Consider the following 22916-nt stretch of genomic DNA (forward strand, 5'->3'; position numbering starts at 1 on the left):
GCCATGACTCGATTGGACCCATTCACCCTTTCCATAAGCATCTGTGGTGTGCCGGCACTGTGGACACAGTGAGAGCTCTGCCTTCCATGGGCATTCTCTATCCCTGGCCCACATCCCTGCTCTGCCCCTTTGGCTTACCTTCCAGGACTCCTGCCAAAAGACCTGGATCCTTTATTTTCATTCTAGAGGCCAATGCAGGCACAGACTTGCTTTAGCTCCTGAGTGTGAATATCCTCTTGAATGAAAAATACCCCCCAGAGGTTACATATTTGAACACGTGGTCCTTGGTTGATATTTGGGAAGTTTGCAGAACTTCAAGCCTTGCTAGAGGAAGTGTGTCGCTGGGGCCCGGCTCTGAGAGTTTATATCGCTCACTGTTGGTTCTCTGCTTTCTAAGTGTGGTTGGGGGATGGGATTTCTCAGTTTCCTGCTCCGGCTGCCTGTGGCTATGCTTTACCACCCTTATAGACTCAATCCCTCTGGAACTGTAAGGCAAAATAAATTCTTCCATAAGTCACTTTTGGCCATGGTGTGCTATCGCAGCAACAAATTATGTTATTAATATACTCAGCCTTAGCATTGCTGGCATCCGGTGCTAAATATGCCCTTCATTGTAGGGCACGTAGCAGTTTTATAGCCCGTAGCACCACACACACACACACACACACACACACACACACACACACACACTTCAATTTTGATGACCAAATATGTTTGTAAACATTGATTAATGTCTGGTCTGTATTTATTGTTACCAAAGTACCTTTGTATTCTTTTCTTATAAAAAAAAAGGAAACTTATGGCCAGAAGGGTTAATTTCAAATGGTTAATTGGGGAATAGATGTAGCTGTAATTAAAATGGCTTATGTTTGGGCTGGAGTGATGGATGGGTCAGTGGTTAAGTGTACTTGTTGATCTTCCAGAGGATGCAGGTTGTGTTCCCAGCATCCCACATGGTGGCTAACAACTGTCTGTAACTCTAGGTACACTTGTAATGCAGACGTACATGTAGGCAAAGCAGCCCGCATGTGCATATAAAATAAAAAAATAAATAAGTTTAAAAGCAAAGAGAGAGAGAGAGAATAAGAAACAGCCCATCATCTCATGAACCTATTCTGCACCATGATAGGTCAATGTTTCATTAATTCTGTGGGATAATGAAAATAAAATTGATGAGGGCGTATGTCCATTTCCATGGTGGGAACACTCGTATCATGGCTGATTTCTGGGTGCTTGTATGACCTCACTGAACATAAAGTTGGGAAGAGATACAATTGACTTTGGTGACCTAGTCCTAGCGCTTCAGAGTGCCATAGTCATATATGCTGCCATATGGTGACCAGCACTGTGCTCTTTATTCTCTCTTGTACCTTCTTCTTCTCTCCCAAAGGCAGGCTCTTCACTATTGTGATGCTCTGTGATGAACACGCCTGTCATTTGGCTTTGGTCACCTCTCTGCTAAGTGTGAAACAGCTAGGCTGAGCTGTTCTCCTTTGCCTATAAAGTGACTGTCTCATTCTAGTCCTTGTAGCAGTATGATGGCCCTGGTCATGGACAGAAGCCTTGGAATGTTCACCCCAGGGCAAGAGCTTCTAAAAAGAATGCACTCTGGTCAGGGACATGGGTGGTGTTTCTCGGTAGTCGGTAGTCACTGTGCTGGGTGTAAGGTACTTGGGAGGGACCGTGTGGAATCTGTGACAGACAAGAAAGACAGCAACCGCTTTCACTATTATAAAGTACACTCTTATACCTAAACTGCAGATGCCTCTTGCCCCCTTGTTCCTTGGTGGATGTGGTTGGTTGTCACATAAAGGTAAGCTAACTGATCCCGCGGGCGTAGCTGGTTTTAGCTTTTTCACCGGGACCATGGCCCAGTGCCAAGTGCTCCCTGGGAAACTCTGTGCTTTGTTAACTAGGAGAATGAGAAGAGTCATAGTTGGCCATCCAGAAATGGCTGGTCTCCCCCTGTCTTTGATGTCATGCCAAGGTGTAACCTTTGGGAGTAGCCTGTGACTGGAATGTGGATAGTGTCGGAGGAGATAGGTGCCCTGCGCATTGGGATTTTATCCCGAATGTAGCGAGAGATCCTTGAAAAGGGCCTAAGTCAGGAAGACACATCATCAGATCCGTGCTTTGCCAGTTCCCTTTACGGGATCACAGCCCAGGAGGGACAAAACAGGTCATGAGCTTGGAGGGAAGGGCCCGTGGAAAATTGATGAGGCACTCATGAACACTAAATGCCAAGGGTTCAAAAGGGTAGAGACCAGTGTGAGCTGTATTGTCAGTGGGAATCAGAGAAGACTTCCTGGAGGAAGTGACCACTGCCTGCTGCCTTTCAAAGGTGACCACCTAGCCTGAGAGAACGCAAAGTCTTGCTGATCTTTCGGGCTGACTGTTCATGAGCCACACTCTGTATGGGCTCCTTTATGGAGGGATGCGAACGATTGGCTGAGGAAGATGGATTCTTCTAGAAGATGATGAGTCTAGAGAAACGGTAAGAATGGAAGGTGTGTTTGGCTCTTGTCACGAGACTTTATACCTGTCTCTTCTCTTATCTCTCTGCTTCCTCTTTCTTTCTCTCTACGACAAGGTGTGAGCTGCCAAGGGTCCTGATATAAAGGGATCTTGTTCCCTGTTCTTCAGGAACAGAATACTCCCTTGGCTTCTTGGGGTGAGTGAAAGCCTGGCTGCTGATCACTTGACTCGGGATTTTCCTCACAGCTGGAAGCCCAGGGCCCAGAGCAGCTGTGCTTTTGTCTCCAGCAAGAGCCAGTTTTGTCTGGGAGGCCAGGGCTGGCTGTGTCAGTACCACAGGAAAACTGGCTCCCAGCTGTTCTAGATAGGTGAGGCCTCTCTCTGTCTGCCCTTACCAGGAGTGATGCGATGGCCCTGTGTCCTGGTGCCTCCGTTGGGGCAAGCCCATACTGCCACACCTGCATGGACCCTAAACTGGACCCATGCTACAGAAGAGATTGACACAAAGCACCGAGCACAGCTTCCAGATGCCATTTTTTGTAGTGGCACTGAGGCCAGGGCCTTGGCAGTTCCAGCATGGCTTATAGGATTCAAGTGGTGTTTGCCGTGTGGGACCCATGTGGTTTGGGGTTCCTGAGTGCTGAAACCTCTGCAAGAGATGCTGGAACTTGGAGTCGCTGGCCTAGCTGGACCTTCAGTAGCAGATGCCTCTTACCACACAGCTATCAGCTGTGCTCAGTATAACACAATCATGTGCTCTCTCTGACTTCTGCGCTTGACAGTGGCACTGCCTTGAAATGCCCAAAACCTTTGTTTATACCAAATGGCCCAAGGTAGCTTTGCCTCAATAATCTAGGCCAGTCCTGAAGTTTGCTGAAGTTCAATTGGTCACTTGTTAAATGCCCTAATAACCCTGGAATGGAGCTAGTAGTTCTATTGTGGAAAAAAGGCTTAAAGGATATATATTTGCATGGAGCTAGGGTTGATGTCTACAACTGTTTGCCCTGCCTGTATTGCAGATAGTAGCTTCCCACTCTGTTACCTTTAAGTTTTCTCCAGGAGTCATTGAATGCTCCTTTCCCTCAGTGAAACTGTGTTTCATGAATGAAGACATCCACACTCCTCTTTTGTATAGACCTGTTGATCAGTCACAGTAAAGAGGTGTAGGAAGCCGAATCTTTAAGTAAGAACTGTTTATCTATCCCACGATGGGTGTAAAGAATGAACACAGGTGGCTGTGACTTTTGGAAAAGAAAACTCACTGGATTTTCAAAGTTACCCAAAGAGGCTTGCTGGTATGCCATTGCTCTGTGAACTGCATTCAGCTGGGGTTTTATTTTACTATCAGAAAATAATGACTAAGTACTGTCCGGTCAAGGCCATGTTCAGGGATAGACCCAAGTCTCCGGTAATATAATCATATCATCATCCGGGCTCGTATGTCTAGGAAGTAGTCAAGTATAGATGATTCTAGACTGTTCTTCTCTGTCTAACTGTTTACCTTCCCTGTGGAGACAGGATAGGATATCATCTGTTGACATCTCTGACTTACTGAAGTGGTACCTCTTACTGTTTCCGAAAGTTGACACTCCTGGAGTTGCTTCCCTAGGGAGAAAAGGGGCAGGCAAAAAATGTCCGATACCTGGCATTTAATTGTCTTATTACTCAGAGCTGCCAGAGAAGGAAACCAACTGCTTTGTCATGTGCCTCCCTTCCCCCTAAAATACCTGGAATAAAGAACACTCTAGAAACTGTCTCCAGGACAAGGATTCATTCTGGCCATTTGTTCAGGGAATGAGTTGTGGCCTTTTGACTCACTGAAAGGTCGAGTGGAGATTTCTGAAGGTTCCAGCCTCTACAATAGGGACATTCACTTTAATGGCAGCATAGAGATGACAAAGATCACGGGCCACTTCAGAGCCTAAAATCAAATATGTGGTTCTTGTTCTGTTACCACAGGCCAGTAGCCTCTTCTTCCCTGAGACTTGGATGACTAACCATGAGCAACTCTTGGCTTGGCCTCCTCTTTCTGGAGCCCAGGGACAGGTACTCCAAATGCACACTTCTCTACTCCAATATTAACACAGAATATCAGTCTCAGTCTTTCTCAGCTGCTCCCATCTGTATGGTGTGGTGGTATAGATAACAAGTGCGCCACTATTGCCAGGAAGGCCGATCTGAGTCTTGGGAAAGGACCCAGAGAAATAGTCATGAGGTTCCCACCATAGAGCAGTGGTGACAGGTGATGAGTTTTGGTAAATAGGACAGACTTCTCCTCTGAATTAGGGAGTGTGCACATAGTATGTCCCTTTGCAAGTAGGGAAGAGTCACACTGTGTGGTATCTTGATATCTCAGGTGGAACCTGGAGCCCTATATAGAGATGGGGGCTGCTCAGAGCTACAGACTTTCCTTGGGTCTCAGCCAATCCTTGTCTGTAATATCCCCTGAATGTGTACTAGAAACTCGAGCCCCTTCAGAGCATGCACGGATGGCTGTTGTTCCTTGGTTTCACCTGTATTGATATGTGGGTTGAATTCATGACTGACTTCCTGGTATCAGAAGAAAAACAGATGTCTTTCTCCTCTTGGCCTAAGATCTTTAAGAAGGCGGGTTCCTGGGGAAGATGTGAAAACAATTGCTCCTTAAGAGATGGCTCCTTCCTCCACTGGCCCAGGGTGGGCAGGAAAACTACAGTTTCTCACCCTCCAGGCATGGTTGGACACTGCTGTGGAGAGGAAAGGCTAGGATTTGTGGAGCTCGGATCCACATGCCTATGTAAGGCTCCACTCTATCTAGTGGTCTTAGGCAGCATAGCCACGTCTACTATCCCTGCAACTCATCCAGTGGCCAAGTCTGTCTGATGTCGTAGAGCCACTACCAGGCCCCACTTCTAAAGGAGTAGTTTATCAAGGAACACAAAACAAAACAAGCAGGGGTTTGATTTGTGCATGGCTGGGACACAAGGAACCTACCAGCCCTCCTTGGGTAGCTTGCCAAATCTAGTCCCATCTTCTCCAATCACACGGCTACCTTGAGCTCCTGCTACATACATGGCCTTATCAACTCAAGAAACAAAGGGAGGAACAACTGTTATAGAGGAAGGTTTGTGTGGATTGGGGAGTGGAGTTGTCCAGCAGAATTCATGTAACTGGACATGAGAATGACCAGCCCATTGCAAGTATGAATTGCATGTGGGGGTCCATGTGTCCTCATGTGTCTGGGTCAGTTCTGGCTTCTGTCATTTGTCCCAGCTGTGTTACTAGCAAGACTACCTTTTGTTCTCAGAAACCTCAAAGTTTTGATGACAGATCGTAAGCACACCTTAATTCCATGTGACCTATCTATGCAGAAGTGGTTAATAGGACCATAGCACAAAGCGTAGTTGTGCAGGGTGGGCCACAGACTTCAGTGAAGTCCTGGGCAGCGTCCCTTAACAGCTAAGAAGTGGGTTATAGTTTATCACATGGGCAGTTATCACATCACAGTTACTAATGTGGCTTCAAAGTGAGCCGGTACGCTGAAATGTCACGCGAACAGTGGCTCCCAACCTTTCGCACAGCCTGCTACCTTTGACCTTTATGAAATTATTTAGTTACCTCAACTGCGAAGTAGGGCTATGCATACAGACCTTCAAGAGTTTAAATCGTGATCTCCTTAAAAGCATCTGGCTTGCATCCTGATGTAGGACAGACCGCCAACTAACGGCAGCTGCTGTTACTGTCATTATGACTGTTAGTTGTCCCAGGGTTGGCAGTGTTTGGGCTTTATTCTCAGCATCTGTGGAACGGTAAGAGATGACTTCTGTCCTGCCTTGTCCCTTCTTTCTTGTGAGATTGAAACCAGGCAGCCAGGAATCCTTGGGAGAATATGTGCCATTAGCCTGGGGACTACGAGCAGAGAGTTGCCCACCTGCCAGCCCCAGCTGCTCCATTCTCTGGGCCTTGGGAACTGATTTCCCAAGACATCGTCATCGCCTCTTCCACCCACCCAGATGATCTCTCTCAGGCCTCCAGGGTCCAGCCACTTCCTTCTCCTATGAGTGGAGCCATGTAAACATCGAGACCAGGATGCCATTTCCTGGTGGTGGCTGACCCCAGTGGGCTGCTGGCCAAAAGGGATCAGGGACTAAATCCTCCAGTCAGCTGTGAGCACTTCATGCCATTCCCTGCCCGGAGAGCTTTACTGCCTCCTTCTCTGCTGAATGAAGAGTCCTCTGTTCCTAGGGGATTTGTTTTTATTCAGCTCTTTCCAGTGTCTTGCCCTTTAATATAGCTGCTTTGAGAGAGAGTTTTAGGAAGTGCTTAACAGCAAGAATTCCAGTCAGAGTGGCCGAGTTCATAAACTGACTCTTCTCTCTCAAACGCCGAATCTCTTAGACCAGAGGCTAAGCCCTGATGTATCTCGGTTTTTTTAGCTGTGAAAGGGACAGCAGCTGTGCCAAGCCGACAGGATTTCTGTAAGACTTTAGGGGGTGACAAGATGTACAACTGACGCTTGATTCACAGTTAGTCCCCACTCCTGCTGCTGTGTGGAAAATGTCACATGAAGCGCTTTGCTCTCAAGGCCTCACTCTGCTGCGGAGAATGGGGAATTTTGAAGGAGCCCACTCCTGGATTGGCCTTTGGCTTCCCTATCTGTCCGGTGCGGAGTCACAAACGTGTTTTCTCAGGCCTTTGATCTTACCCTCTTTCTCCCTTTCGTTTCTCTTGGTCCCTACCCTGCCCCTCTGCCACCGTAGACTCTGGGAGTGGAAGACCCATAGCTTTCAGCAGCTCCTTCTCTGGCTAGGAGGGGGAGGGATGTTGTGAGAAGGTCACTGCACTGGATGTCACCAGTTAGATGCTGCCTGTCACGCCTTAATTCTGTCCCATGGCCCTGGCCGAAATTTTCCCCCTGGCTGAAATTTTCCCCATTTCTGGATTTTGGCTTCTCCAGTTTGTTCAACAGTCTTTGTAGCTCTTTGCAAGCTGAGCGAAGGCTATGGTACTGAAAACCACATTCCCGGTCACCATGTGTTATGGAGGGCTCGCCCTCCTGCTGATCTCAGCACCATAGGCTGTGGTGGCATCCTAGAAGGACGGGCCTCAGCAGCAGATCAGGACAGTGGGATGCTAGGTTGTGTCGCCGTGGAGACAGAGACGGGCTGATGTTGCTTTCCTCGTTTCATCCCTGCTCTCCCTTGGCTATGTGGTTCTCACAGTCAGCTATGAGCTACTACCTGAAAGAGCTTGGATTCCCCACAAAGGTAAGCTTACGCAGGCTTATCCCATGTTTGTTTGGATATTAAGAAAATGATTTACAGAATCTGGGACGGATCCCCAGAAGGCCATTTAATGTCAGACCTTGAGAAAATCCTCCCTGGGGACTTTGTGATCCTGTCTAGGAAACAAGAGGAGGTGGGACCACCATGAGAGCCAAACCAATCCCCCTCGTGACCCAAATACTAGTCCAGGGAGCCAAGCCAGGTTGATGCCAACAAAAGCCGCCTAGACGCCAGCTTACCACTTCCTTCTCTGGGTTTGAACTATACTTTCTATTAGCTTCTTGGATGTGCAGTTTTGGGGAACCACTGGAGTGGTGGACTTGTGGACTAGTTAAGGATTCTACATTCTCTGCTCCTTCTTCGTGCCTGTGGGAGCAAGAAGAGTAGTGCTAAGTACTATTGGGTCTCCTCTCTCTCTCTCTCTCTCTCTCTCTCTCTCTCTCTCTCTCTCTCTCTCTCTCTCTCCCTCTCTCTGGTCAAACAGTGATAGTGTTAATAATCTTCCCACAAATGTCTCATTATTAAACCTTCACATTCAATTCTTCTGTTTTTCTTCTCTGACAGTTTCATATATGTGTATGGTGAACCCTGGTAACTTTCTACCCCACCCCCTGTTACTTTCTCTCCTCTTCCTTGGTCTTCCATGGAAATCCTCTTCCCAATAAGCCCCTCCCACACTTTGATGTATTTCTGTGTGTGAGAGAGAGGCAGAGACATTCTGGGACAGGAAGATCCGCTGATTGGAATTCGGGTTCCTTATAAAGAGCATGGGTGAGTGTTTATTGACTAAGTCCTGGACCACTTGACCAATGACTAGACTCCACAAGAAAATGATGCTCGCTCAGCAATAACCATTAACTGCCAACAGTGGCTGAGGGAGCAGAGGGTCCCACTGACCCTCTCCTTGGAGTAAGACTATTTCTGTGAGGTTGTTGAGCTCACCAGGAGATGTCGTGCTAAATGATGTGTATTTGAAGATGGGGAACTTCTGGAAGCATCTCTGGGTGAACAAAATAGACGGAAAGCATCAGGGCAGGATCTTAGCCATGCCATGAAGGCTTAGTGTTCTGAACCTCTGTGTTATACGGTTGAAGGTAGCTGGGCCAGTTTCGGTAAATGAGATTCATGTATGCCTCCCAAACCACGAACAATCTGAAAGTGGCTGAGAGAGAAAGCAGATGGCGGGGACCTGGGAAAGCTCTCCAGATGTCTAGTCACCTCAAGAGTTCCATCACCTCAAGAGTTCCTCTCTTATTTCTAGAACCTTCTTGGCTCACCTGCTCTCTCAGGCTTTGCCAAGAGGTGTGGGGGAAGGGCCTCCCCCCACCGGCCCTTTGGAAATTTACTTTCTTTAGTGCTTACACCCAGCCTTGTATTGGACAGACCAGGCTCTAGGGCTGGAAATAGAATTTATGGGTACCCACCCACAGGACCCTCTTCCTCATCTGCGCCACACCCTATTTTCCAAAAACACAGCTCCACAGTCTGCTCAGAGAACACTCTCTGGTGGAGGACGTTCCAAAGCGGCTGTTTTCTCTAGTGTTTCCTCCCCCACTTCACTTCCTGTTTTTTTTTCTTCCTCTTTCTCCGCCCCCGCCCCATCTCTCCTGGCATGTCCAGGCTGTCTGAGAACAGGAACAAAGCCCGGAGCATTGATAATCATGATTTCCTGTGGTGCCCTCTGTCTGCAGCTGCAAAGAGCCCAGGCCAGTCCAACCTCCCAGAGGCAAGCAGAGAGCTGGGCAGTAAGCTCTGGCTTCCAAAGGCCTCATCCACCCTGCCCTAGGACCTAGGAAGAATACCCCTCCCTGTCTCTCCAACACTGACAGCTTCCAAAGCACTTTGTCCTGCATTTGAGGAGGACAATGGATGCATAGACAACTTCTGATTTTTGACCCCAATAAATGTAACCCAACTGATACGCACAGAAAGTTCTGAGAGTCAGATGTGGCCCTGTTTCTTTTTCTGTTTTATATTTTCACTTTTGACAGTTTTATCTGGTTACTTTCTCTTAGCCCCTCCCTCTGCTGGTGAACTCCCTTTTCTCTTTCCAGTTAGTCTACCGCCTCTTTCTTTGAGTGCATGCACACATGTATGTGTGTGTGTGTGTGTGTGTGTGCGCACGCGTGTGTGTGTGCAAGGAAGCTCTGTGCAGGTTGGGCTCGTCAGTGCACTTTCTTCACGCCTCAGCAAACAGTCTAGCTGTATGAAGTTCGGGGTTCTAGTTGTGGGGAAAATTGAAATTAGCGGTGCCTAACAAGACAAAGCTTAGGCCAAGTTGGGGAAATATGGGCACAGTGGTCACATGATGAGCCTGGGAGCTATGATTTGGTTAAGCAATGTTAGATACGTGTGTTTCTTCTCTCAGTTTGTTTTCTGTGTTGAAGTGTGGTTGTTCAAATACACAGGAGAGCCAGAAAATCCCTGTAAGAGTTAGTGCTCACCAGAAGAATCTGTATCTTTTCCTATTTTTCTGCAACAGGGAGAAAGAGAAGGAGGGAGAGAGGGAGGGGACAGAGGGGTTGAGGGGGTTGGAGAAAGAGAGAAAGACTTGTTGCCACTAAAAAGCAAAGCCCACCTATGCTGTATCCGTGGTTCACAGTCTTCCATAACAATGTTTTATAATGAGGGAAACATGGACACCATCCGAGTCACATGTCTGAGATGGACTGTTTTACCAATTTAGTTCCCTCGTGGCAAACCCATAAAAACTACAAAAACAGAAGCGTGAGGAAAATTTCACCTCTCTGTGAAATGTTTTTAAAAGGGAGGGAAGCTGGGACATGCCTCAGTGTGTGAAGTGCCTGCTGGGCAATTTCATAAGGACCTACATTCCGATCTCCAGTACCCATATACATGCTGCACACGCGTGGTGACCCGCTGAATCCCAGTGCTCAGGAGGCAAAGATGGACAGATCCCTGGGGCAAGCTGACTGGTGAGCTCTGGGCTCAGTGACAAGTCCTGCCTTACTGTATAAAGGGGAGACTGATGAAAGATTCCCCTTGTCAACCTCTGGCCTCCACGCACATATACACACACACCCGTGCGCACAGGGCCCATACGTATATGAACACATGTACATGTATATATGCACACATACAGAAGAAGCCTTTCCGTTCAGGGTCAGCAGCCACACTTCGGTCAGCCTGACCACGAGGCTGCATTCTAAAGTTCCCCTTGCCAGAGAGTCCAAAGCCAATCTGGACCACCTCCCAAAAGGATGGTCTCAAGGATGCTGTTTTCTTCTTCAAGCCTTAGTTTCCCCAACTATGGGATGAATGAATTAGACAAGTTTATCTCCTGGAAGTCTTTCTCTATTGGTGGTCCCTGATCCTGTACTTGTCTGCACATGGCTTAGAAACTGCCATGTGGTAGAAGGCCTAGAGATTGCCTGTCATAGTAACATGACTTTCGTTTCCTTTCCACAGGGTACCACTCCCGTAAGGACAGGGACTCTCGAGGACCACAGACCTGATTTGGGGAGCTCCTTCCTGTGGCCTCATTGCTGCGCCCACTGGTTTGTCCCTTCAGCCTGGATTGGTGACACACAACCAGTGGAGATATTTCCAGGTAACGACCTGCTGAGTTTGAGGACGGCGGAAGTCGGTAACTAGCATTTTGGTAGGAAGGGTGTAATGTGCACTTTCGGAGACCACACGGAAGCACAGGGCTCACTCATCTCCCTAGGTCTGTCGTCTTTCATTAGAAGCTGTGCCTCCCAATGCTATGTCTAAGGAAAGACTCAATGAAAGAGGACACAAATGAGAACTGTCGCACGTATTCCAGGAAAACTATGATTAGGAGGTAGGCCAAGGCCCCTGGGCATGTTTAGCTGTATTCTCAAAGGTGTCTGGGTCGCTCTGGGTGTCTGGAATATTTAGGCCTGAAGCAGTAGATTAGCATGACACATGGGGGAGGAATAGGTTAGAGCTGGTGTTTGGTCACAGTTGAAGTCCCTCCTGCCCTTTCTAGCTAAGCATATTTAGACCAGCAGAAGTCCTCTGGTAGGCAGCCTCCCGAGGTGGGGTTTAGGCGTCCTGGAAGAGGCCTGGTTTGCATCCCGTTTGCAGTATCTTCAGGGAGAAACGCAGTTTACCGTCATCCAAGGGCTCGTGGCTACCTTTCTCATCGCCCCTTTCCAGACTGCACATCTGTTTCTCTCACACCTTCTCCCTTCCTGGGTCCCATTGACATTGGACCGCGGTTCTTTTCCTGTGGGCAGTGCATGGCCACATCTATTTGAATTTCTTCCTTGAATTTGCATATGATGCAGACTGACAAACCTCCCCATTTGACTAAAGGTCAACGGGGCTTCAGCTTCCTGGGCTCGCACTTATGAGTACATCTCCCTTAGGCTGACCTGGGACACAGCAGGACAAGGTTAGGGAGGACGGAGGTAGCATTCCTTACCCTGAAATGATCACCATGTCACTCTCAATGGTCAGTGGAGTTACCCGTCTCTACCTCCTACGCTCAGGGTCTTCTTCATAGAGCTTATCGTCATTCCCTTAAGAGCTAACGCCAGAAGTGCTTCATGAGCATAGGGCAGCTGATAGAGCCCAGCTGGGGGACCCCACACTTTCTCATTGGTTCTTTTGGTGGATAGCCTAGCCTGGGATGCCCTTCCTTTCTTCTTTTTCCTCTAGCGTGCTCCCTGAGCTGTGAGACCATCCAGAGGAGGGAGAAAAGTACTGTGAATTATAATGACCCCAGGGTGTATTTGGCTTTTTGTACTGACTCTGCTAAGGTCATTGCTAAATTGCTGAGCCTGTGTCTCTACCTGTCACATGGGGACAGTGATTATTTCCAAAGCTGCCTGTGAGGCCTGAAAGACTTAATCCATTGACATAGTTTCTTACTCCCAGTGAGCCATAGCAAAGGTTAGCTCCTTTCCCCACCCAACGTTTGTAGAGCTGCTTAATCACAGCTCTAGCCCCATAATGGATTCCATGAACTGTGTGACTATAATCTGTGGGCAGACACTGTCCCCGACACCAGCAAGTCCCCAGCAGTTAAAGAAGGAGAGGCTGTCATCAGGCTTTATAGCCCAACGCTTTGGCTTCGGCCAGGGCGCCCTCCCCAGTCTAGTCTTTGGAAGGTTGGCTCTCTCCACTGCCATAAGCAACTTCAGGACTCCCCCCCCCCCAACCCCTTGACCAGATCGCCGGGTCCCTGAACTATCAATGATAAATTCTCTTCCTTCCAGAAGCTTCTTCCCTTCAGATCAGCACATGCCTGGGGTCTAGAAGTAGGTTCGTGTGATTTGGGGCAGGCATTCAGATCTGAGACTCAGAGAAAAAGTTCAGTTCCAACTACAGTCTCCTCCAGACATTCTCCCTTGATTTAGCTGGTAGAGGCATTTGCCAATCCTCTCCCCTCCTCCCCCTGCCTTGGCTGTCCATTCCTTCAGCAAATATTTGTAGTGCTTGTGTTATGTGGCATGCAGCAGGTGTTTCTTAGTGCTATGCTAGCAGTGCAGAAGGAAACAAAGTCTCCATTTTCAGGGAGTTGCCATCTGGGTAAGGCCAGGGGTCAGGAACTGTTAGCGCATGTGTAAGTATTAGAGGGCGCATTCAGCACAATGGGGAAAATACAGCAAACAAAAATCACTAAATAAATCTGAGTAAGAGGGCCTGACTGTCCGGGAACCGGTATTGCTACAACAAGGGCTGGACTGGAGACTCCTGATGGTTATCTCAGGCGGAAAATGAGGGACAGCGAAGTGAGAAGGAATTGCTGAGACAAAGCTCCAGGGGACTGGGCTGGGCCTTCAGGGAGCTAAAAGTAGCCAGTGGGGTCTGAGCAGAGGAATGCAGGGAGAGCAGGAGGAGGTCAAAGCAGGAAAGTGTGGGCAGGGAATAGGATCCTTGAAGGCCACTGTCAGGAGGCCACTGATGTTTCTGTCCTGGCTAACTTTCCCTGGTTCTTTACTATCCCTCTCTCCTCTGCAGTACTTCCCAAAAACCTCATCTCGAAAACATCCCCACATAGACAGAAAGGTAAGTGCACTTACCCAATAGAGTGTCAATCATTCATTCAAAGAACCTTTTCTGGGCTCTGGCTCCTAAGACTGAAGTCTCCCTGGTGCTTGTTCAAGGCACTGTGGAAAACCTCAGTGAGCCAGTGAGTGGTTAGGGGGAAATGAAAAGTTGCCCTACTATGATCAGAGTAGAACCAACTTGCTAGTGTAAGGATTTTTTTTTCTCCCAGAACCACCCAAAGGTCAATTCCACTCAGGCATCTGGAGTTCATTTGCATAATAGGCTTTTGCCAGGACTTGCCTTCAGGCTAAGCGGAGGAGGGGGGGATCAATTTCATTCCTTAAATGTTTGGATCTTCTCATCAGCACTGACACGTTGTCCTAGCAGAAGTGCTGATTAGAGTCCACGCCCACGCTGAGGTTGTTTATGGTTTTATCAGACCCTGTAGCATGCAACAGGTAGTTACCAGCAGTAAGGCCCAACCTAAGGGGAGGTCATTGACTCAGACCCAGTGCAGCCAAAGGCCAGAGTAAAGGAACTCCCTGGGGGTGTTTTTCCTCTCAGACCCAGCCAGGAAGTCTACAGGTAAAATTGAGGGTAGGCCGAGAAACTTCAGGGTAGGGTGTGAGGAATCTCCGCGAGCAGAGGCCTTGGCTGCTGGTGTGGACTCAACCTTCCTGGTGGCTGTGACTGGAATCTGAGAGATGCTAAGCTGAGGTGTCGGCATAGAGTCTCAGATGCGGAGCTAGGTGGTTGGAGCTTACAGGACTGTGAAGCACTCTTGACAGATGTTAACTAAATATGGCTTCCCAGGGCTGAGGAGGTGTGTCTCAGCTGCGAAAGTGCTGGTCATGCAAATACAAGGGCTTGAGTTTGACCCTCAGAACCCGGATGAAGCAGATTCAGGTGTGGTGACCCACATTTAACAACCCCAGCGCTATAGGGTCAGAGACAGATAGCCCATAGACCCAGGTGTGGTGGCCCACACTTAATCTGAACACTGCAGGGTCAGAGACACATAGTCTGTAGGGCTTGCTGACCGGGAAGCTTCATCTACTTGGTGAGTTCCAGGCCAGGGGTAAATCCTGCCTCAGGAAAGTAAAAACAGAAAAATAGGGTGGTCATTTATTGAGGAGTAGAACCCTCTGTCCTACACAGACCACCCCCAAGACACACACATCACACACACTCATACACACACAGAGGCTCATGTGTACATACCCATAAATATGTGTACTCAAATGTGTGTGAACGTGAATATATACACAGACATACACACACAAACACAAATATATGTGCACCCAAATATACATGACCATCCACATATTCATTCTCTCTCTCTCTCACACACACTTAGAGACACACATGCACACACCCATAAATATGTGCACCCAAATATACATGAACATCCACTCTCATTCTCACTCTATCTCCCTTTCTCTCTCTCTCACACAGACACAAACACACTCATACACACTTAGAAGCACACATACACACACAAATTTGTATACCCAGGTATGCATGAATGCAAATATACACATACTCACACACACAGGCATATACACACAAACACAAATATATGTGCATCCAAACACCCACATATGCATGAACATCCACACACGTTGTCTGTCTCTCTCTCTCTCTGTCTCTCTCTCTCTGTCTCTCTCTCTCTGTCTCTCTCTCTGTCTCTCTGTCTGTCTGTCTGTCTCTCTCTCTCTCTCTGTCTCTCTGTCTCTGTCTCTCTGTCTCTCTCTCTCTGTCTCTCTCTCTGTCTCTCTCTCTCTCTCTCTCTCTCTCTCTGTCTCTCTCTCTCACACACACACACAGAGTCACACACTGGATGTCCTGATAGGATTGGAGTTTCAGAAAAGAAAGGCCTGCTTTCCTCTGTGTCCCTCTCCTTACCACCACCCAGTTCCTTTGACTGCCGACTGCTCCTCTTTCTGTTACTGGGAGACACAGTCTTCTCAGGTCTAAAGATGATTCTCTTGTGAGCCCCACACAGGCATCACAGCGGTCGATGGTCACAAGGGCCCCTCCACCCCCTGTGTGTAGGTAGTGCTGCAATAAGGTTTTACACACTGTCTTGGTGTGCCACTTGTGGTGGGAGATGGGTGGACCTGAACCCCTCTTTCTGTAGGCAGGCTGCCTGGCTAAGCAGAGACTAGAACTCCGGTCCTTTACATTTCAGTTAGAAAGCAAATGGATTGTTTCCACCTCTTAACCCTTTGTCCACTCACGCTATAACAGAAGTTTCCTTTTTATCAGATGGACATTCGTGAAAAATGTACTGTGTTTTTTTAACTTTGGCAATGTCCTGAGCTCAGCCTGTGAGTGCCAATAACTGGACCCATTCTAGGAGTTTGCAGGTGATTGACAGAGACAACACAGCCAATAGTGAGAAGAGCAACTCATAGACAGGAACCCGGGTGTGGACCAAGTGATGCGGGCAGGATGAGTCTGCTGTCTTCCTCCCTAGATATCAGGGAAGGGATTAGAGGGTCTGTATGAGTCGGGCATTGAAGAAGGAGCTGGAAGAGATGTTCTCTTGGTACAGAAGCACCTGTAAACCGGGACTGACTCTCAGAGCTCTATGCTAGGAGTCGGGAAAGCAGCAAGAGAGCTTGTCATATACAGATCATGCCTCGACTTGCTTTTTAAAAATCCATTAGGAGCTGCCTCCTCGTCCTCCCACCTGTTCCCAACAGTGACTAACAAGCAGCAAACTGAATAATTTGCCCTGATCTCCTCTCTGACCCTATGGAGGCATCGGTGAGCATAATGAGATAAGAGGCACCAAGAAGTAGAAAGTGGATGAGGAAAAGGAGGAGGGGAAGAGAGGAACGAGGAGGAGGAGGAGGAGGAGGAGGAGGAGGAGGAAGAGGAAGAAGAGGGAGTGGCAGCAGCTGCATTGGCCATCTCTGTCTTTCAGGTTGCACTGTAGTTCCCTGGTGGTAAAATGCAGCTTCCCAGAGGGAGGAATCTGCTGTTGCCTTGTGAGTGCACAAAGCAATCCTTCTCCCTTTCTCTAGGAGAGAGACAGGCAGGCAGAGACAGAAAGAAACAGAGAGAGACAGAAACAGACTGAACCAGACAGACAGAGGCAGAGACTGAGAGAGACATACATATGTCTATATGTGCGTGTACATGAGAGGTGTGTGCATGTCCATTCTATATACATGTGTATATATGAGTATATATGGGTGTTTATACACACTGTATTAAATATATTCTAGAACCTAGCACAGAGCCTGGTTTAATCAACCTTCCACTGCCTTTGCTGGCTGGAAGATGAATAGGTGGGTGAGAATTAACCTTGCCACGCACATCCTTGTTTAACTGTGCCAAGGTCAGTGCACTTTGTGCTATTTTTACACCTAGAGAGAGCATTAGGGTGGGACCTGAAAAAGCTGAAGTTCAGAATGTTGACATGGCTCGCCGAAGGTCTACAGCTCTTAGGATGTCAGCATCCGAACCCTGGAATCATCTCCTCTTGTGCTGTGTGTCCTCCTTTCTATAACAGTAAGAGTTTCTCAGCAAATGAGGTCTTTTTGTGTCCTTGGGCCTGCCCCACCTCTTGCTCGCAAATGCAGAACTGAATAGAGTAATGGCAGATGGAGACTTGTCTGGAAACTCTCCGAAGGCAACACCTTGCTCTGCAGGTGTCCGCTGAGGTACTTCCGGCCCAGGGAATGCCCTGCCTTACAAGGAGACTGGATCTAGTTCCAGAAGCCCCGCAGCTTCCTATTGTAGAGTCATGCTAAACCCAGCCGGGCCTCAGTCCTCAGGACCATAAACAGCTCACCAGTGAGGCTCTGAAGGCTGCCTGTGTTGCTGCCCTCATAGAGTTTCTCGGAAGACCTGTTTCCCTCCCTGTAACCGGGACATGTCTGGCTCTTGCTTCTTGGTGTCCAAGTTGTCCTGGTGGGCTGAGGTTGGAGACAGAATACATGGCGTTATGAATTTTCTTCTCTCAAGGGAAGACTTCAGACCAAACTTTCTCTCACCCACTGCTCCAGGGGGAGGGAGGACTTCCCTTGACAAAAGGATTTTGACAAAGAGAAAGAGAAGATGCCAGTAGGAAGGAGTGACGGGGAGAAAGGAGGGGCCAGTGCTCTCATTGGGATTTCCTATGGAGACCTAGGGGAGACACCCCGCCTCCACCTCCACCCTCCCCACCCCCACCACCTCCACACATCATGATTCCACACAAGCTCCTACTGATCTGCCCTGTCTTGGTCCTTTAATTCCCTAAATCCACCCCAGATAGCATACCCCAAGTAACCCTTTCTTAATGACCCAGCTGCAAAGGGCTTCTTTTTTTAATTTTTTTTCTAACGGTGCTGTCTCCTCGTGGTGCTTCTCAGTATTACAGGACACAGGTAGAAAAGAAATTGGAGGTCTCTGTCTTTTAGGACTCCCAGACATATTGAGGCTCCAGGTTTGTTCTGTCTCTGGGGTGGGTACTGGGAGAGGCAGATGGGGGCATTTGGCTAAGATCTGAAGCTGAGTCAGTGTCTCTATTGGGTTACCTAAGATGCTAACACTCTGGCCCTAGGATGGAGATGTTACCTGACTTGTAATATAAAAAAAGTACTCGGGGGTTGGGAGTGGGGGCAAGCTGGCAGAGATGCCACCTAGAATGGCTGCAGCATCTCAACTAAGGACTCTTGCTTGGCCATCATGGCCTCTCACAGGAGCACCCTGTGAGCACCCCAGCTCTTTCTTCCAGGTGTGGAGCCTGAGTATGATGCTTGTCTAGGAATCAAGGGCGTGGCTGTCTAGCACCCATCGGTGGTTGCAGTCAGATGTGATACAGACAGCATGGAAACGGGATCGTGTTAGCCTGGTCATTTGCGCCTACTTTCCAGGAGTTCCATATTCCAAATAGTGCGCTTCCTAGAGGCTAGGTAGAATTGGTTCAAATGTCAACCATTAAATAATTCATATGTAACATGGCCTTCTGAGGAGCCCTCTTGAGTACGTTCTCCCACCTCTTGAATCCTGAGCTTCTAAAGAGGTCCAAAGAGAAAACAGTACTAGTCACACATGCACGTGCACACAGGCTCTGGTCCTTGAATGAGTTAATACCTGCAGATACTCCCAGTGCTGTCTGCATTACGGCAAGGACTTCTCTAGCACTTGTTTGGGTTTTGACCTGGAGCCGCTGAGATTTCCTTCCAGAAGTAGGCTTCTGGGCCGCAGAGCCATTCAGCTTTTGAACGCCTGCTCATTTGGCAGCTCTTGGGTCTAGGAAACAGAAGTCCTAGGTAGTGAACTCACAGAGATGAAGTCGGCAACAGTGATGAGCCGCCCCTGGCAGTTCTCAGTAGCCTGTGACATCCAACCAAGGGAGGACATTAGGCCACCACAGGCAGAAGTGTTCTTGAATGTAGTGATATTTCATTTGTATTTTAATAAATAAAGCTTGCCTGGAGATCAGAAAGTCAAACAGACGCCCTGGTCATTGTTACAGACCAGGCAGTGGTGACACACCTTTAGTCCTGGTAGCCACACCAGTTTGACATAGAAACTGGGCAGTAGTGGGTCATACCTTACATCCCAGCACTAGAGAGGAATATAAGCCGGGAGGAGACAGCTCTTGCTCACAGTCTCATTCTGAGGATTCCTGGAGGCAGAATCACCATTTCGCACTGAGGTGTAGTAAGAGCCAGTGGCTGGCTGTTTTGCTTTCCTGACCTTCAGGTTGAATCCCAATATCTGTCTCTGGGTTTTTATTAGTCATGCTACACTTGAACAAGGAAGTTCTCAGAGAGGAGGGCTAGAGGTTGAGGGTCAGGACAGAATCAGAAGGCCGAGGGAAGGGTGGATGAAGGGGGGTGGGCTAAGGGGAGGAGAACATACCATGTAAAAGTGTGAGGAGAGGGAGTCTCCAGCAGGAGGGACTGCCCCAGAACGGGCCCTGCACAGGCGCCTCTTCTGTGTACAGCCTGAGCCTGGATGGCCTGGTCCCCTTGCAGGGCTCAACAAAGACTTGCCTGTCCCTTTCTGACATCAGATCTTACCCTCAGGATTTCTCTGTCCTACCAGGGCAGATCTCACACAGTGATTATAGAAGGAACGGGAAGCGATGAATCAAGCAAAGACTGTCCCAGACATCACCATGCCAACATGCCGGGCCTGCAGGGGGGAGGAAGATGGTGCCTGCTGGGGGCAGTGGACCAGCTCATGCCCGGGCCAGGTTCCAGGGGCTGGGCCACTGGTCTCGGTTCAGATTTTTTCTAGCTGCATGGTCAGGGAGTAGAAGATGCTCGGGTAGGATGAAATGATTCTTCGTACAATGGGCTGAGTCTTCTCTGCTTTCTTAATTTGTTTTTTTAAAGTATTGCACTGAACAAATGTACTCGTTTCTTTTGGCTCCCCACCCCCACCTCTGGGGGCACATGATCAAAGCTGGTAGCCCTGACTAGCCTCAAACTTGATTTTTTTCGAGGCGTGTGCCTCCTAAGCGATGTGGTGACATGTGTCCCCCAGGACAGGCTGAATTTTCTCATATAGCAAAGATTTCAGTAGGGAGCTTTGCCTTGAAAAATCTCATAAAAGTATACTGTGTAGAGGACTGTGGGAGATCACCTAGTGCCACTTCTATCTGATGCGTGCGTGCGTGTGTGTGCACGCGGGTGTGTGCATGTGTGTGCGTGCATGTGTGTGTGCATGTGTGTGCATGTGTGTGTGCATGTGTGTGTGTGCATGCGTGTGTGTGGATGCATGTGTGTGCATGCGTGTGTGCATGCGTGTGTGTGCATGCGTGTGTGTGCATGCGTGTGTGCATGCGTGTGTGTGCATGTGTGTGCATGCGTGTGTGTGCATGTGTGTGCATGCGTGTGTGTGCATGTGTGTGTGTGCATGCGTGTGTGTGCATGTGTGTGTGTGCATGCGTGTGTGTGTGCGCATGTGTGTGTGCATGTGTGTGCATGCGTGTGTGTGTGTGTGTGTGTGTGTGTGTAGACACGAGAGTCGTCAGCAGTGTTGGTAATGGAAAGGGTGCCGACTATAGCCATACAAGGCGCAGCCCGGAGTGCCCACTCACGGATCTTATCCCCATGCACATTTTAATCCGTGCAAAGCAAGATTAATCAATGAGCTTACTTATAAGGCCAGATGCAAACTCAGCCAGCATGGGAGCCGCTCCTCTGCACTCCAGGGAGACAAGGATAGCAAGGCAATTTGATGCTGGATTCCAAGTCCTTAATGGGGTGTAGTGGTCCCTGACCGTGAAGCACCTGCGGACAAACAGAGGCAGGGCTTGCTGTTCCGCTGTGTGGTGAGTCTGACAGTGGCTGTTGAGGCTGCTACCAGAGGCTCTACAGCAGCAAGAATCCAGAAAATTCTTGGGAAAAGAGTTTTGTGTGCATGATTGGAAACACGTTATAGTGAATTTCTGTTGTAGAATTCTTTGTGGACAACAAAAACTGGTTGTGAGCTTGAGGAACTGAGTTTGGAACCCAGAACCCACATGGACATTCTGGGTGTGGTGCTGTGAGCATGGAATCCAGTGGCAAGGGAGCTCCTTGGGGTTCATCAGTCAGCCATTCTAGCCCAGTTGGTGGACTAAAGACGCACTCCTGGGGATGACGCATAACAAGAGTCCTCTAGCCTATACTCTCTCTCTTACATACATGAACACCCACACTCATGTATGCATACACGTACATACATGTGCACAAAACTTTTTAAAAATCGACTTTTCAGATGGACTTGAGGACTCAGAGTCAGAAGAGAGGTCTGTATCCAGCCAGCTGTCAGGTAAAGATGGCCAGAAAGAAAAATGAGAGATGCCATGTGGTTCCTGGCCGTGGCTCTGTGGTGGTAACTGGTAGATATCCCGGACCTTTATTGTCACCTCAGGCTGCATGTAAGTCCCTGTCTGAAAACAATGAGAGAGAGAGGGAGAGAGACAGCTTTAACAGGAAAGCGTCGACGCCTCTCTTGGGTCCACAGGAAGCAGCAAGGTGCCCCAGGTAGGACAGACACCCCAAGATGAGAGCATCTGTATATGACAGAGCGGTACGCTGTGGCGATGGCAGTGGTCGGGATGATGGTCCCTGGCCTCCTTACAGGACAGCAGCTGAAGGAGAGGTGGCTGTGATGCCACCTCCGCCAGGACTGCTCGGCTGTGCGTATTTCTTGTCACTGCTTGCCCCACACCCCTTCTTCCTCTGTTTAGACCTAGGGCTCCTATCTGTACCCGAAGAGGAATTGCAGTCATCGGCCTGGTGTAGCTTGGGTCTGCTGCAGCCAGAGCTTTGCTCCAGAACTCTGGTTACCAGGACGTTCCACCGAGCTGCACTCTCAGACAGGAAGGGCCCAGGGCCAGCTCCACGTTTGGGGCTAGGATAAAGAATAGGCCAGACAGCGACCCATCTGTCTGTGCAGCCCAGAGGCCCTGTGGAGAGTGGAAGGCAATATATTCCATTCGGACTGACTGAGGGCCCAGTGTGACCCACAGACACCACCCAGAGAAGCCGCGCGCGCGGCTGGGGGTGTTTGTGAAGATGGAGCATGGCCAGCAAGTCCTCAATAGCTGGGCGGGGCCTGAACAGAAATCCGGACATAAACTTTAAGGGTTTGTTTGTGGGTTTCCGTCATGGTCTTGGTTCAGTCATCTAAACAGGGAAGTTCCATGTGGACTATGTTGTTTCTCTTGTGTGTATGGTAAGCTTTCCTGCCGAGCCGGCTTGTGGGGAAGCCCCTGGACTTCTGACCACCCTTCAGTGCAGACTTGGGGTAGACCACAAATGCAAAAGTCTCCTCTTCTCCTCATGGTGTTTCCCAGCAGATATTTTAAGTATCAATATTGTGTCTGTGTGTCGCATGCATCTGTGATTACATGTGTGTGCTCGGGGCAGGGGTTCACATACCCTATGTTGAAGAGGACAGAGATGGATAGATAGCCTGTGTCCTCCTCCATCACTATCCGTCCACCTTACTCTCAGGTAGCCAGGGCATCTAGCAAGCCTGCAGTCGGCTCCAGCCAGCCACCTGTGGCTACAGGCTTCTGTGACCATGCTGGCCTTTCTGTGGTGCTAGGGATTCGATCTCAGGCCCTCATGATTGCACAGCCAGGGTTCTCATCACTAAGCCAATCTCCCCAGCACCGGATCCCAGTATTTCTCACGTGGGTTGTGGAAACAGACTTTGGGGCCCTGCACAGTGTCAGGTTGGCCGTAAGAC

At 48.9% G+C, this 22916-nt stretch overlaps 1 protein-coding gene across 1 annotated transcript in view; it reads left to right on the plus strand.

Moving 5' to 3' along the window:
• The window catches only part of Cyria (CYFIP related Rac1 interactor A), a 112778-nt gene that overhangs the window by 31873 nt on the left and 57989 nt on the right, over positions 1-22916 (plus strand). Inside the window, exon 2 of the mRNA XM_075984024.1 lies at positions 11169-11310. The gene's annotated coding sequence lies outside the window, so the exon portion shown is untranslated. The remainder of the gene's footprint in view (positions 1-11168; positions 11311-22916) is intronic.

Source organism: Microtus pennsylvanicus, chromosome 8 (assembly GCF_037038515.1).
Source record: "Microtus pennsylvanicus isolate mMicPen1 chromosome 8, mMicPen1.hap1, whole genome shotgun sequence".
NCBI lineage: Eukaryota > Metazoa > Chordata > Mammalia > Rodentia > Cricetidae > Microtus > Microtus pennsylvanicus.